This window comes from Diceros bicornis, chromosome 13 (genome assembly GCF_020826845.1).
Source record: "Diceros bicornis minor isolate mBicDic1 chromosome 13, mDicBic1.mat.cur, whole genome shotgun sequence".
Lineage (NCBI taxonomy): Eukaryota > Metazoa > Chordata > Mammalia > Perissodactyla > Rhinocerotidae > Diceros > Diceros bicornis.
The window spans coordinates 8,153,783-8,167,510 of NC_080752.1; the positions used below are offsets into that span (position 1 = coordinate 8,153,783).

General features: G+C 41.6%; 1 pseudogene; it reads left to right on the forward strand.

Moving 5' to 3' along the window:
• Positions 1 to 12,010: 12,010 nt before the first annotated feature.
• LOC131412396 (small ribosomal subunit protein uS8-like) lies at positions 12,011 to 12,450 on the forward strand (annotated as a pseudogene).
• Positions 12,451 to 13,728: the final 1,278 nt, after the last annotated feature.

Genomic DNA, 13,728 nt, shown 5'->3' on the forward strand with positions numbered 1-13,728 from the left:
AAAAGTAACTTTACAGTGGAGAAACCTGCAAACACAACTTTAACCACACGATGAAAGTTAATATCATCAGTGATGTCATGTGAGTATCATTTACCCCTGATGGGATGTGGTGAGAAGGGCACTTCACCTCTGTGACAGTCTTTCCAAAAGCCCATAAGCCCAGCCTAATCATGAGGAAAACATCAGACAAACCCAGATTGAAGACTTTCTACAGAATACTTAGCCAGTACTCCTTAAGACCATCAAGGTCATGAGAAACATATATTTATGTATATATAGAAAGAGAGAGAAAGAAAGAGAAATATCTCCCTTATTAGTTCTATGTTTCTGGAGAATCCTGACTGATACAGATTTTGGTATTGGGAAATGGAGTGCTGCTGTAACAAATATCCAAAATTATAGAAGTGGCTTTAGAATTGAGTAATGGGTAGAAGCTAGAAGAATTTTGAGATGCATGATAGAAAAAGTCTAGATTGCCTTGAAGAGACTGTTTTGGAAATAAGGAGGTTTAGATACTCTGGTGAGGTCTCAGATGGAAATGAGGAACATGTTATTGGACACTGGAAGAAAGGCAATCCTTGTTATAAAGGATTGTGTATAAAGAACTTAGCTGAATTGTGTTTTACCATTGGGTGGAAAGTAGAAATGGTAAGCAATGAACTTGCATATTTAGCTCAGGAGATTTCCAAGAAAAGCGTAGATGTGGCCTGATTTCTCCTTGTTGCTTGTAGTAAAATGTAAGAAGAAAGAGATAAATTGAGGAAAGAACTGTTAAACAAAAAGGAACCAACACTTGATGATTTGGAAAATTCTCAGCCTATCCAGATAGTGAGCTCTGGAAACAGAGCCAAGGTTACAGCTGGACAAACTTAGGCTGAGGAGATTAGATGTGTGACATATGGATCTAACCAACCATCTCAACAGAAGCCAGGAACAGAGATGGGTTATCCAGGAAGGATCTGTGGAGAACCCTCTTGTGTAATGGTGTGGATCCCCTTGACGTACATGGAAGACCAACAAAGATTTTTGAGAATGTTATATCAGCAGAAATACTGCCAGCTTGGACTGAAAGAGACAGAGACAGAATGAAATGAAGGAAAGCTGTCAGACTTCAGGGATTCTACAGGCAGGAAATGAGCTGCCAGAATTATTCAGCTACAAATACGGGCTATGCTTCAAGTAAAAGGAAGAATGACTCCAAGGACAACACCGTGGACACAGAGGCAGAGGCCAGAGAGGTGGGCCCAGAGACAGGAGTTGAAGAGACCTCCTCGGGCCCAGAGGGCAGATCCAACCACAGAGAATGATTCTCAGGCCTTGAAACTTAATGGAATTTGCCCTCCTAGGTTTTGAACTTCCTCGAGACCAGTGACTCTTTTATTCCTTCCATTTTCTCCCTTTTGGAATGGGAGCATCTATCCTATGCCTGTCTCATCACTGTATTTTGCAATCAGGTGACTTATTTTCTAGGTTCACAAGTCCACAGATGGAGAGGAATTTTGTCCAAAGGTGGACCATACCCAGAGTCTTACCCATACCTGATTTAGATGGTGTAGATTATGAGATTTGAGATTTTCTAAATTGATAGTTAGTTGAGATTTGGGACTTAGAGTTGATTCTGGAATGAGTTAAGACTTTTGAGAATGTTGGGATGGGATAAATGTATTTTGCACATGGCACAGTTGTGAATTTGGGGGTTCAAAGGGAAAACTATACTGGATTGAATAGTGTTCTTCAAAAATCCAGGTCCACCAGAACCACAGAAGGTGACCTTGTTTGGAAGCAGGGTCTTTGCTGATGTAATCAAGTTAAGACAAAGTCATACTAGATTTGGGTGGGCTCTAAATATAATGACTGGTGTCCTAAAAAGCCCATGTTAAGACACAGACGGAGACACAGGGAAGAAGACCATGTGAAGACAGAGGCAGAAATTGGAATGATGCAGCTACAAGCCAAGAAACACTAAGGATTGCTAACAACCACCAGAAGCTAGGAGAGAGGCATGGAACAATTCTCCCTTAGATCCTCCAAAAGGAACCAGCTCTGCTGACACGTTGATTTTGAACTTTGAGCCTCCAGAACTCTTAGAGCACAGTCATGCGCCTCATAACCAGGTTACAGTCAACAATGGACCCCATATATAACAGTGATCCCACAAGATTAGTACCATAAAGCTTAGGTGTGTAGCAGGCTATACTGTCTAGGTTTGTGTAAGTACACTCTATGATGTTCACACAACCACGAAATTGCCTAACGACACATTTCTCATAACGGATCCCCGTTGTTAAGCAATGCGTGACTGTATAAATTTCTATTGTTTTAAGCCACTCAGTTTGTGGTAATTTGTTGCAGCAGGACTAGAAAACTAATATAGTCAGCATTTAGGTGTTGATTGGTACTTCATCATTATATTCTAAATACATATCTTTTGTTGGATAGCTGGGTCACAAATAATTTCCTCTAATTTGCAGCTTAGCTTTTCACTTTCCCTGTGATGCCATTGTTGTACATAAATTTTAAGTTAAAAGGTATAAACCTTTTCCTTCATGTTTTGCGCTTTTTGTGTCCTGTTTAAGAAATCCTTCTTATCCTGAAACAATGAAGATATTCTCCTATATTTTCTTCTAAAATTTTTTGTGAATGGTATGAGATAGGATTGTAGGTTTTTTCAGTCAATTGCTCTAGCATCATTTAGTAAGCAGCCTATCTCTTCTCCGCTGATATGTAATTCCATCTCTATCGTATATCACATTCCATATACACAGGAGTCAATTTTTGGTCTCTCTCTTCTGTTCCGTGGATCTGTCTGCAACAACACATCAATTACTATAACTCTATAGCAGTGGTTCTCAACCAGGGGCGATTTTACCTCCCAGGGGACATCTGACAACATCTGGAGACATTTTTGGCTATCATAACTAGGGAAGGGGGGTGCTACTGGCATCTAGTGGGTAGAAGCTAGAGATGCTGCTAAACATCTTACAGTGCACAGGACAGTCCCCCCACAACAAAGAATTATCCCTGTTTTATAGAAGACTTGGTATCTGATAGGACAGCGCATTATCCCACTGTATCTGCGCAATAACTCTACGGGATAGGTACTGTTACCATCCTTACTTTGCAGATGAGAAAACTGAGGCTCTGAAGTTGAGTGACTTCTCCTAGTTCACACATTTCTCGGTAATTGGTGGAACCTGGGTACAAACTTAAGTAAAACTCCCTAAAATAAGATAGCTCTCCTGATATCCTAAGACAGGGCTTCCAAATCCCAGCAAGTTTTCCATTAATTGATTGATTTTATCAGAAAACTCACTGTACACCCTTTATGTGCCAGCCTGGGCTGAATGGTGGGAACGCCCAGTAAACAAGCCAAAGCCCCTGCCCTTATGGAGTTCAGAGTCCAGTGGAGAGATAAACATGGGAATAGACAAACTCTCCTAAAATGCTGTTGCAGATGGTAACCCTCACTTTAGTTTCCTATCACAAGACAGTGCTTTCAAAGTCTTCAAGGAAACTTGTCATCCTAAGTGCTCCCAAATTTTGTTTAAAATATGAATTTTAATCTATGATGGAAGGGTTTGCTAAGCAAAGTGCAACTTGAACCCAGCCCCTGTTCGAATTACTGCAAATTCCAAATAAACTTATCAAGTAGAATTTTACTGTGTTTAGAGGTATGTAAATGTAGGACAATAATTGTATATAAAAGTGTACAAAGATTGGACAGTAATGTTCATGAGAAGACCAATTAAATTTCTTCTTTTCTTTAGAGAAAATGCTTGTCAATTGTATCTAAATTGATAGCAGGGAATCTGTGATGAAACAGCAGAAGGAAAATCTCCCTCTCCAGCCACTCCAGCCTTTCAGAAGTTTGGAAAGAAGGGCTGCAGGGTCATTAAATTCTCTCTGTGGTAGCAGGATGGATATGTTAGTCTCGAACCATCCATAATAGATGGGGTGTCTAGTCTAGCCTTAGAAATCTACTCACATGATGATTGCTCCACAGTCTCCCTCGGCAGTTCTTAAGTGTTCTTAGAATTTTAATATTTATTAAATCCAAACGTCATCAACTTATTTCCAAAGCCCAGACAATAGCGGACGAGATCTGTTGTAATCAATTCGTCACCTGTCCTTCCCCTGCCAGGTTCTCATCTTACACGCCAGGCACTTTCCAATGTCAAACTACTTCCCTTCTCTCCTAATTGCCAGATTTGCTTCTACTTAGTCTTACATCATCCCCACCGTCTTCTCCTCCCCTTCATGTCCCGCCTCTCCTTTTCTGGTGCTTGACTCGCAGTCTCCTTTAGACCCCCTCTTGGAGCACTGCTGATTCCAGTTGCTGGATTTGCAACTTTTCAGTTACCTGTCTTACTTTTTCTGAACAGTAATGCTTTAGGCATAGGATTAATACTATTTAATTGTATGTTACTGTGGCTGGCTAAAGGAAATTGATGCCTATTTTGTAATGTTACATTCATGAGAAATAATCTACCTCTAAAATTTTTCACCCGGTGATGTTTACCTTATCTATTTAGCCATTTTTAGCTATGTATTTCTTCTGTACTTGAGTAGATTGGGTAATGCCTTTCTGACAAGGAAGATCAAACTTCCCTTGGGATTGTTTAGCCAATGTTTTGTTGAAGAGTCAAGAAAAGAGCAATTCAGTTTTAAATATTCCTGCTCTGAACATCCATGCAACAAATACTTATTAGGCACCTATTGTATTCCAAACACTGGGCCTTTAGGATTAATCAGACTCAGACTGTCTTCCTGGAGCTCACCTCCTCGGTGGCATGCCAGGCCTTTTGACTAATAATTATGGTAAAACGTAATGACTGATCTAAGTATCACAGAAGTACAGCTCAGTCACAAACATTTTCGGAGCAACTTCAGTCTGACTGGCAGGCACTATGCTGAGCAGGGGCTACAAAGATGAATCATATAGAGTCCCTACCCTCAGGAGCTCACAATCTAGTGGGGAAGACCGAATGAGGTAAGATGCCTTGAGGTTTACAGAGAGGAAATGCCTAGGCTGAGACTTGAAGAAGACAGTGGGCAGAGGTGGAGGAGAGAACTCTTCCAGGCAGAGTAACAGCTTGAACAAAGACACAGAGGCATAAAATCACAGGGTATAGTCAAAGAACCACATGCCGTTTTGGTATCCATGGAAGGTAGAGGACAAAACTGGGAGTGGTAAGAGATGAGACCAAAGAGGGAAACAGAAGTCTTGAATGAGATTTAATATTATAACCATGGAGGTGGTGTTATAGACAGGTTTGTGTTTTAGAAAGATCACTCAGTCTATGAAGTGGACAGTGGATTTGGGCAAATAGGTAGATCTGGTGCCATTTACTGAGCTAGAGAACATTGAAGGAGAAGATATGGGTCATGCAGGGAGAAATGGAGACAATATGAAAAGTTCAGTTTGGAGTATATTGAATTTGAAGAGTCTCTGAGACATCACAGGGAAAATATTTAGCAGGAGCTTGAACACATGAAGTGGCAGATCCAGGGAGAGGTTGGAACTGGGGAAGATTTGTGAATCATTAGCTTATAGGTAGTAGTTAAAACCGGGATAAGTGATAAGATCAAATATGCCCAGACATTAAAATAGTAATGGATAAAAATGAATGTCAATTTCTTTATGACAATCTTCTGGTCAATAAAGTGAGTAACCTAAGTTGCAATAATATAAATTTTCCTCATGGTATTTAATGAAACTTCATTTATTTTTTTCATTTCATTTGAATTTTTAAAAAAAACTTTTTTAACACTTCACAGCAAAGAAACATGTCAAACCCTAACTCTGATAGGTGATCAAGATTATATCATTAGTGATAAGTCATGTTAATAGCATTTACCCTCGATATGATGTGATGAGAATGGCACTTCACCTCTGTGGTCTTTCTCCCCAAACTTGTGACTCCAGTCTAACCATGAGAAAAACATCAGGCAAACCCAAATTGAGGACATTCTGCAAGAAAACCTTCTTGCAGGCCAGTGCTTCTCAAAACTGTCAAGGTCATCAAGAACAAGAAAGTATGAGAAACTTTTGCAAGCCAGAAGGGGCTACGGAGACATGATGACTAAATGTAATGTGGTATCCTAGACGGGATCCTGGTACAGAAAAAGGGCTGTGGGGGGAAACTGGTGAAATCCTAATAAAGTGCTTAGTTAATAGTAATGTACCAATGTTGGTTACTTGGTTGTGACAAATGTACCATGGCGATATAGGATGTTAACAATAGGGGAAACCGGGTGAAGGATATACGAGAAGTCTCTGTACTATTTTTGCAACTTTTCTGTAAATCTAAAATTATTCTAAAATAAAAAGTATATTTTAAAAAATGCAGCCAGAAACATTTTTGTTTTCCTTGAATTAGCTTTCAGGCAAAAAAGATTTCTCTCCATGGGTGTAGAGTGAGAAAAGCAGTGGGCAGAGAATCGCCCCTGGGGAAAACCAACATTTGCATGGCAGTCAGAGAAAGGAGGAAAGACAATAACAATTACTAAGGTCAGGAGAGTATAATGTTTAGGAGAGGGTCAGCAGGATCCAATGCCAAGAAGTCTGGTAAAATAAGTACTTAAATGTCCACAAAGAAATAGAATACAAAGCCCAGAAAGAGATCTGCACCTTAGCAGAAACTTGATATATAGCAAGGGTGGCCTTACAAATCAGTGGGGTAAATTATGGACTATTCAATAAATAATTTGAGGGCAATTAGTTACCCACATGGAGGGAAAAAGTAGATCCCTACCTCACATCATTTGTAAAAATCAACTCCAGGTAGAACAAAGACTTGATATGAAAAAAAGTATATAAATCTTTTAGAAGAAATTATAGGAGAATATTTTTGACCTCAGGATAGGCTAGGGTTTCTTAAACAAGACTCCAAAAGTTCTAAACACAAAATAAAAGATTAATAAATCTGAAAATTAAAATGCAAATTAAAACAATAGTGAAATATGTTAACATACCATCAAATTGGCTAAAAAGGAAAAGTCTAGCACCAGCAAGTTTTAGAGAAGATGTGGAGAAATTGGAACTCATACACTGCTGCAGAGAGTGAAAACTCATAAAACCATCTAGAAGAACAATTTGACAATATCTAGCAAAAATGAAGATATACATACCCCCTGGTCTAGCAACTGAACTCTTAGATATACATGCAGAATAAAATTGCATATATATGTACATGTGTACAAGAAGATACGTATAAAAGAAGACACGACTATTCCTTGAAGCATTATTCATGACAGTAGAAAATTGGAAATGATCTAAATGTCCATCATCAGGAGACTGGATAAATAAATTACAGTATATTTATCAAATATGTGACAGATGTTAAAATTGAACTATTTTAGTCTCATTCCAAAGTGAGATGTAGAATCACCGTGCAGGACTTGCAAAAGAGATTTTTGAAAACCAGCCTGCAATTCTTTACTTAACACCACATTGAGGGTAACTAAAGGCTTGGGATTTGGAGATGGAAAGAGGAGAGGTACGGAGATTGTGTTGGAATCAGCCTTTGCTCTCAGAGTTGGTCAGGGCAAAGGAAGCACGTGTGAGCCACATGCATGAGAGAGAGTTGCTGTGGGATCGTTGTTGATCCTGTCCAAGAGGGACCCCTGGAAAAGCAAAAGAACTCAGCTTCCAGATGCCTTGGGGCTGAAGAAGGCAGGTGTCATTAGAGACCAGCTGGAAAAGATGTTTTCTCTCACTTCAGAGAAATGCCAGTGAGGGATCTCCATTATGGGCAGGTGAGTCTCCAAAGAACTCACAAAAGCACCTCAGGACACAGAGAGTCAGATTCAAATGCCTGCCAAGACTGTGTTTTGTAACGTAAAGAGACCAGAAGACTTTTCATTACCTAATAGTGATCAGAAAAGTTATGGAGCCTACCCTAAATTTGATCTAGGAGCAAGGGAAGAACTAACTCTGCAGAGCAAATTTAAGGGGTCAGTGGAAAAGAAAACAAAGCTGCTTTAAAACCACCTCCCAAATGTCGTGCTTGTTCAAAGTATGGGTTACATTTGGAATGCTACACAGCAAGTAAAATGGCTAAACTAGATGAACATACAGCAACATGGATAAATCTCAAAACTAGAATGTTGAATGAAAAAAGCAGTTGCAGGGGCCAGCCCTGTGGCCTGGTGTTTGAGTTTTGTATGCTCTGTTTTGACGACCTGGGTTCACAGGTTCGGATCCCAGGCACGGACCTACACCACTCGTCAGCCATGCTGTGGCGGCAACCTGCATACAAAATAGAGGAAGATTGGCACGGATGTTAGCTCAGGGCTAATCTTCCTCAGCAAAAAAAAAAAAGAAAAAAAAAGGAAGTTGCAGAAGGATATAGTATGATACCATTTACATAAAGTTTGAATATATGTAAAATAATATCATATATTATTTTGGTATACTTACGTAGTGAGATTGTAAAAATATATATGGGCATATTAAATGCTAAATTCACTCTGGTGGTTACCCCTGGAAAAAGAGCAGGAAGATTGGGGGAAGAAAGGAATGCAAGAGGGCTTCACATATTGTAATAATTCCTTTCTTTGCCTGAGTAGTGGATACCTGGAGGTTCATTATTTTATTTTCTATTCTCTTTTGCATGCGGCAATATTTTGTAATTTTCAAAAGTTGAAGAGAAAGGGCCTTTGGAGCAGACTGTTAAATTGGGGTAGGTGGCCCTGGTAAGAGCAATGTTGGTGGGTGATGGGATCAAAGGCTGAATGCAGTGGTGAGAAGTGAAGGGGAGGTACCATTTGAGCTGAGTCTTAAAGACTTGCCAAGCCTCAACCTTTAGTTCTAGCCTTTGGGCAAGCTAACCAGACCACTTTGCCCTAGACATAGCTCACCTGCTCCCCAAACTAAACATTTACTTACATTACTCCTGCTCCCAAGCAAGAGCAGCTATAGCTGCCATTTTGTGATAGCCTGCTGCAATGTTGGCCACTCTGTATAGAACACCTACTATGTGCCAGGAACCTTACAGATACTATTCTATCTAATCCTGATGACAGACTTATGAGGTAGATATTGTTATTCTCATTTCACACATAAGAAAACTGAGCATAAATGTCATGTTCAAGGTCACTCAGGAAATGATAGAGCCGAAATTTGAAGTCATGTTCATCTGAACCTAAAACATATCTCTCCATTACAGCAACCTGTCCTACCTTTCCCACACTGGCCCCACCAGCTCCAGTTCCCTGACCCAGCTCAGATGTCAACTTCTTCATTTTTGATTCATAGTTACTCATTCATTCAAACATTTATTGAGAGTGTAACAGAAGATATTGATGCCTGACCCATATGCCATTGGCCCAGCCCAGAGGCACCTGAAGCTTCTGAAGACTGTGGATGGCTTATGTTTCAAACGCCCGCATCTCTCAGCCTAAAGGCTTTATCAAGCTGCAGGAGGACTCCGGCCCGTGTATGGGGCAGGCTGAGGTGCTAGGGAATTAGTACCCTCAGGAGCAATTCTCAGCCGATATGGGGGGGCAGTTGGTGGAAAATACCTCAACTTCCTCATCTTTTTGCAGGACAATTCTGAGATACATTCTACACATTCCCTCAGAGGGTACCCAGCAGGATGAGCCCCAGTTGCCAATAGCTATAACCTCATTGACGTACCTTTAATTGGCTTTTTCCCCTTTTCTGCCTCACTTTCTGACTCCCTCGCCATACTTCTACGGATCACCCTCATAAACTACTTGCGCTTGTCTCAGAGTCTACTTAGGGAAATCCAATCTAAGACAGAGGGTCTTCCTTGTGCAGTGTCAGCAAAGCCTTCCTTCAAACCCCAGGCACAATTCGTGCTCCCTCCTCTCCACTCCCTTTGCTGCAGCTCCCTCTAGCTTTGTCAGACTATCCTGGAGCCTTTCTAATTGCAAGTCTGATTGGCCCACTTTGAACAGCTCAGAGTTGATGCCCTGTTCTTTTTTGTCCTCCTTGCTCCCAACACACCAGAACTGCTCAGTGAATGTTTGCTGAATGGGCTGAATTGTTGAAAGTCCTTCTTAACATTTTAACTAATTAATCCTCACCACCTCCCAGGAAACCTTGTATTACCCTTAGGTTGAGAACTATTTACAGGTGCTAAAATCAAGACACCAAAAGTTGTAACAAAGAATAAATTCTTCCTCAGTTGGAACCAGAAATCAGCTGGAAAAACAAATCTAAACTTTTTTAGATTTAGATACTAATTCTGACAATTTTCCTTAAAAAAAACAAAACACTGTTTATGCTGGATGCTTTGATTTACATTGTGTAGATGAACTGAGGTAATTGTTTATTAATTTCTGCTTATTAATAAAATGCAAATGTATTGCTTGAAATGAACACAAGCAGGCTAGTCCAGGGTCAGAGATATCCAAAGGAAACATGTCGTACTGTTTTCAGTGAGGTGCCCTTATGAGACAGCGTAGAATGGTAGAGAGCAATATGGATTTTAAAGCCTGCCTCTGTTTCCACCTTGGCTCCACCTCCTACACCCATGTGATCTGGAACAATTCACCCAAATTTCTGTTTCTTAGTTGCCTTAATTACAAATTGAAGATAATAATAGTACCTATCTCATAAGGTTGCTGTTAATGTTGATGGGGATGATAATGTGGCTGTTATTTTGGGCTCATCCCTGCAGGCTCATCACTGCCATCTTCTTCCTCCTGCTCTATCAGAGAGCATCCTAATCCATGCCTATCATTCCTGCACTTTCTTCCTCCTTCCTCTAACCAGCCACTTCCTCAACCTCATCCCTCTTCTCTCACTACCTGGGCCCAGCCCAATATCTCTCTCCATCATGCCCTTGTGTCCTGGTCCACTCACCTCTCACACCTCCCTCTCCCCACCTCATCTCTCTCCTCCAGTTGAGGATACAGGTATAGGAGAGGTATATTTGCAGGTTTCAGAATGAAAGTTCAAGAGGATACGATGGAATGACTGAAGAGCAAGGCAAGGAAGGAGGGCTGGGACAGTTGAGGGGATATATAGAACAGGTAGGAAGGAGAGTCAGAAAGGCAGGGTGATCCCAGTGGATAGGATTCATCCTGAGAGTCCCTTGGAGGAAGAAGCATTAACTCTGACCTCTTTTCTCATTCTGCCGTAGGACCTGAGGTGATTCTCTCATTCCAAGTGTCTGGAAGAAGTAATTAAAGCAGAGTCATCTGTCTCTCTCACAGATAAGCGTGGAAGGTCTGTCACTTTGGAAGAGAAGGTCTTAGAAGGAGCTCAGCTCCTCTAGTTTCCAGCCCGCCCCAATCTTGCAGCATCATCTTGGCTGTATCTGGGAAGTGGGAGATGAGTACTCTATTTCTTATCTATAAAACACTTTCTCTCTGGCTGTAGACCCAATTTAGATTATAATTTCCTAGAATCATGTCTAGCAGTGCTGCATAGAAAAAAGCATAAACTGGTGTCAGATAGACATAGGTTCGATTTTCAGCTCTGCCACTCACCAGCCATATGACTTTGAACAAGTCATTAACTTCTCTGAGCCTCAGTTTCCTCACGGGGATTAAAGAACCCACCTCATAGGTTATAGGAAGAATTAAATGAGATGATGTGTGAAAGCTCCACTACACTGTGAGGGCTGAGACTCTGCCAATTTGTTCACCATTTGTAGTCCAATGCCTGGCACAGAGTATGCCCTCAATAAATATTTGTTATAATTGAATGAATGAGTAGGTGCCTAACAAACCGCAGCCAGGTGTCCCTTTGTCCAGGCTGATTGTGGCTGATGGTAATGATCCTCTGCCCTGACATAGTCCAAAAGCAATCACTACGTGAAATCCAGAGATAATGGCACACTAGTCTAATGTGCCTGGGGGTTGCATCATGTCCCACGGGCTAAAAGGGGCATGTGTGAAACGGAATTTTCAATGGTATTGATTGTGCCCATTGAGGAGTTTAATACAGTGCTTCTCAAACCTTAATGTGCCTCCGAATCACCTAGGTATCTTGTTAAAAAGCACATTCTGTCTGCCGTCTTTCTGTGCCATCGTCATGGTGCACGCGAATGTCCTGGCTGATGCTCTCAAGAGCATCAACAATGCCAAAAAGAGAGGCAAACACTAGGTTCTTATCAGCCGTGCTCCAAAGTCATCATCCAGTTTCTGACTGTGATGATGAAGCATGGTTACGTTGGCGAATTTGAAATCATTGATAATCAGAGAGCTTGGAAAATTGTTGTGAACATCATGGGCAGGTTAAACAAGCGTGGAGTCATCAGCCCCAGATTTGATGCGCAACTCAAAGATCTGGAAAAATGGCAGAATAACCTGCTCCTGTCCCATCAGTGTGGTTTCATTATACTAACAACCTCAGCTGGTGTCAAGGACCACGAAGAAGCAAGATGAAAACACACAGAAGGGAAAATCCTGGGATTCTTTTTCTAGGGATGTAATACACATGTGCAAATAAAACGCCTCAATGGAAAAAAAAAAGCAGGTTCTGACTCAGTTATTCCAAATGAAGGCCGGACAAGGTTCCAGGTGATGCTGAGACTGTTGGCTTGTGGACCTCATTTTTGAGTAGCAAGAGTCTAATACAGGGGTCAACAAACTATTTCTGTAAGGGGCTGCATAGTAAATATTGTAGCTTTGTGAACTGTATCATCTCCGCTGCAACTACTCAATTCTGCCAGTGAACAAGAGCAGCCATAGACAACATGCAACCAAATGGGTGTGGTTGTGTTCCAATAAAGCTATTTACAAAAACCAGGGGCAGACTGGGTTTGGCCTGTAGGCTGTAGTTTGCCTACCCATGGTCTAATATAGTTATAATCAGTACATCATTCTTGCAATGAACATCAATGAGCTTGTCTCCTGAGATCCCAATAATTCCCTCATATGTGGGAACTGCTCCTTCCTGCAGATCCACCTCCCCCTACCCACAATCTATATGGTTCCAGGAGCAGAGCACCCACTGCCAGGTTCCTACAATGGGACTCTGACTCCAGACTCCAGCTGATTGTTCAGGGTGGTGACACAACTCCAAGCGGCACCATTCACATTCTATTCTGCAAAATGTTGTGTTCCAGGGGTGCCCTTTGCTTAGAAAACAACGGGGCCGGCCCGGTGGCGCAAGCGGTTAAGTGCGCGCGCTCCGCTGCGGCGGCCCGGGGTTCGCTGGTTCGGATCCCAGGCGCGCACTGACGCACTGCTTGGCAAGCCATGCTGTGGCGGCGTCCCATATAAAGTGGAGGAAGATGGGCACAGATGTTAGCCCAGGGCCGTCTTCCTCAGCAAAAAAAGAGTAGGATTGGCGGATGTTAGCACAGGGCTGATCTCCTCACAAAAAAAAAAAAAAAGAAAACAAGGTAAACGGAGTCCTCCGGAGTTGTGCAACTTGGCCAAACTGGGTACCTGACTGAAGCAGACTACTCATGGTCCTTCCTCAAGATTCTGGAATTGAGTCTAGGAGATTCCTGCTTCAGTTTGTCTGCCTGTTCTCTTACATGGAGGATACATAAGTGGAGATGGGGCCTTTTTTTTTTCACTCTATTGATTGGGATGTGGAGAAAGTAGTGAGAAAGAATGAGGCAGATATTCAGAGAAAAACAATGGTGAGAAGTCGCGAGAGGGCGTCCTGGGTTCTCTATAGCACTGCGTGAATCCTTGGCTCCAGGCCATTCCTGAGGTCCAGCTGCCTCTTTGCCCTTGGGGTCTATGAAAGGACTTGGATCTTTATATAAATTCATTTTTCTTTTGCTTAACTCCAGT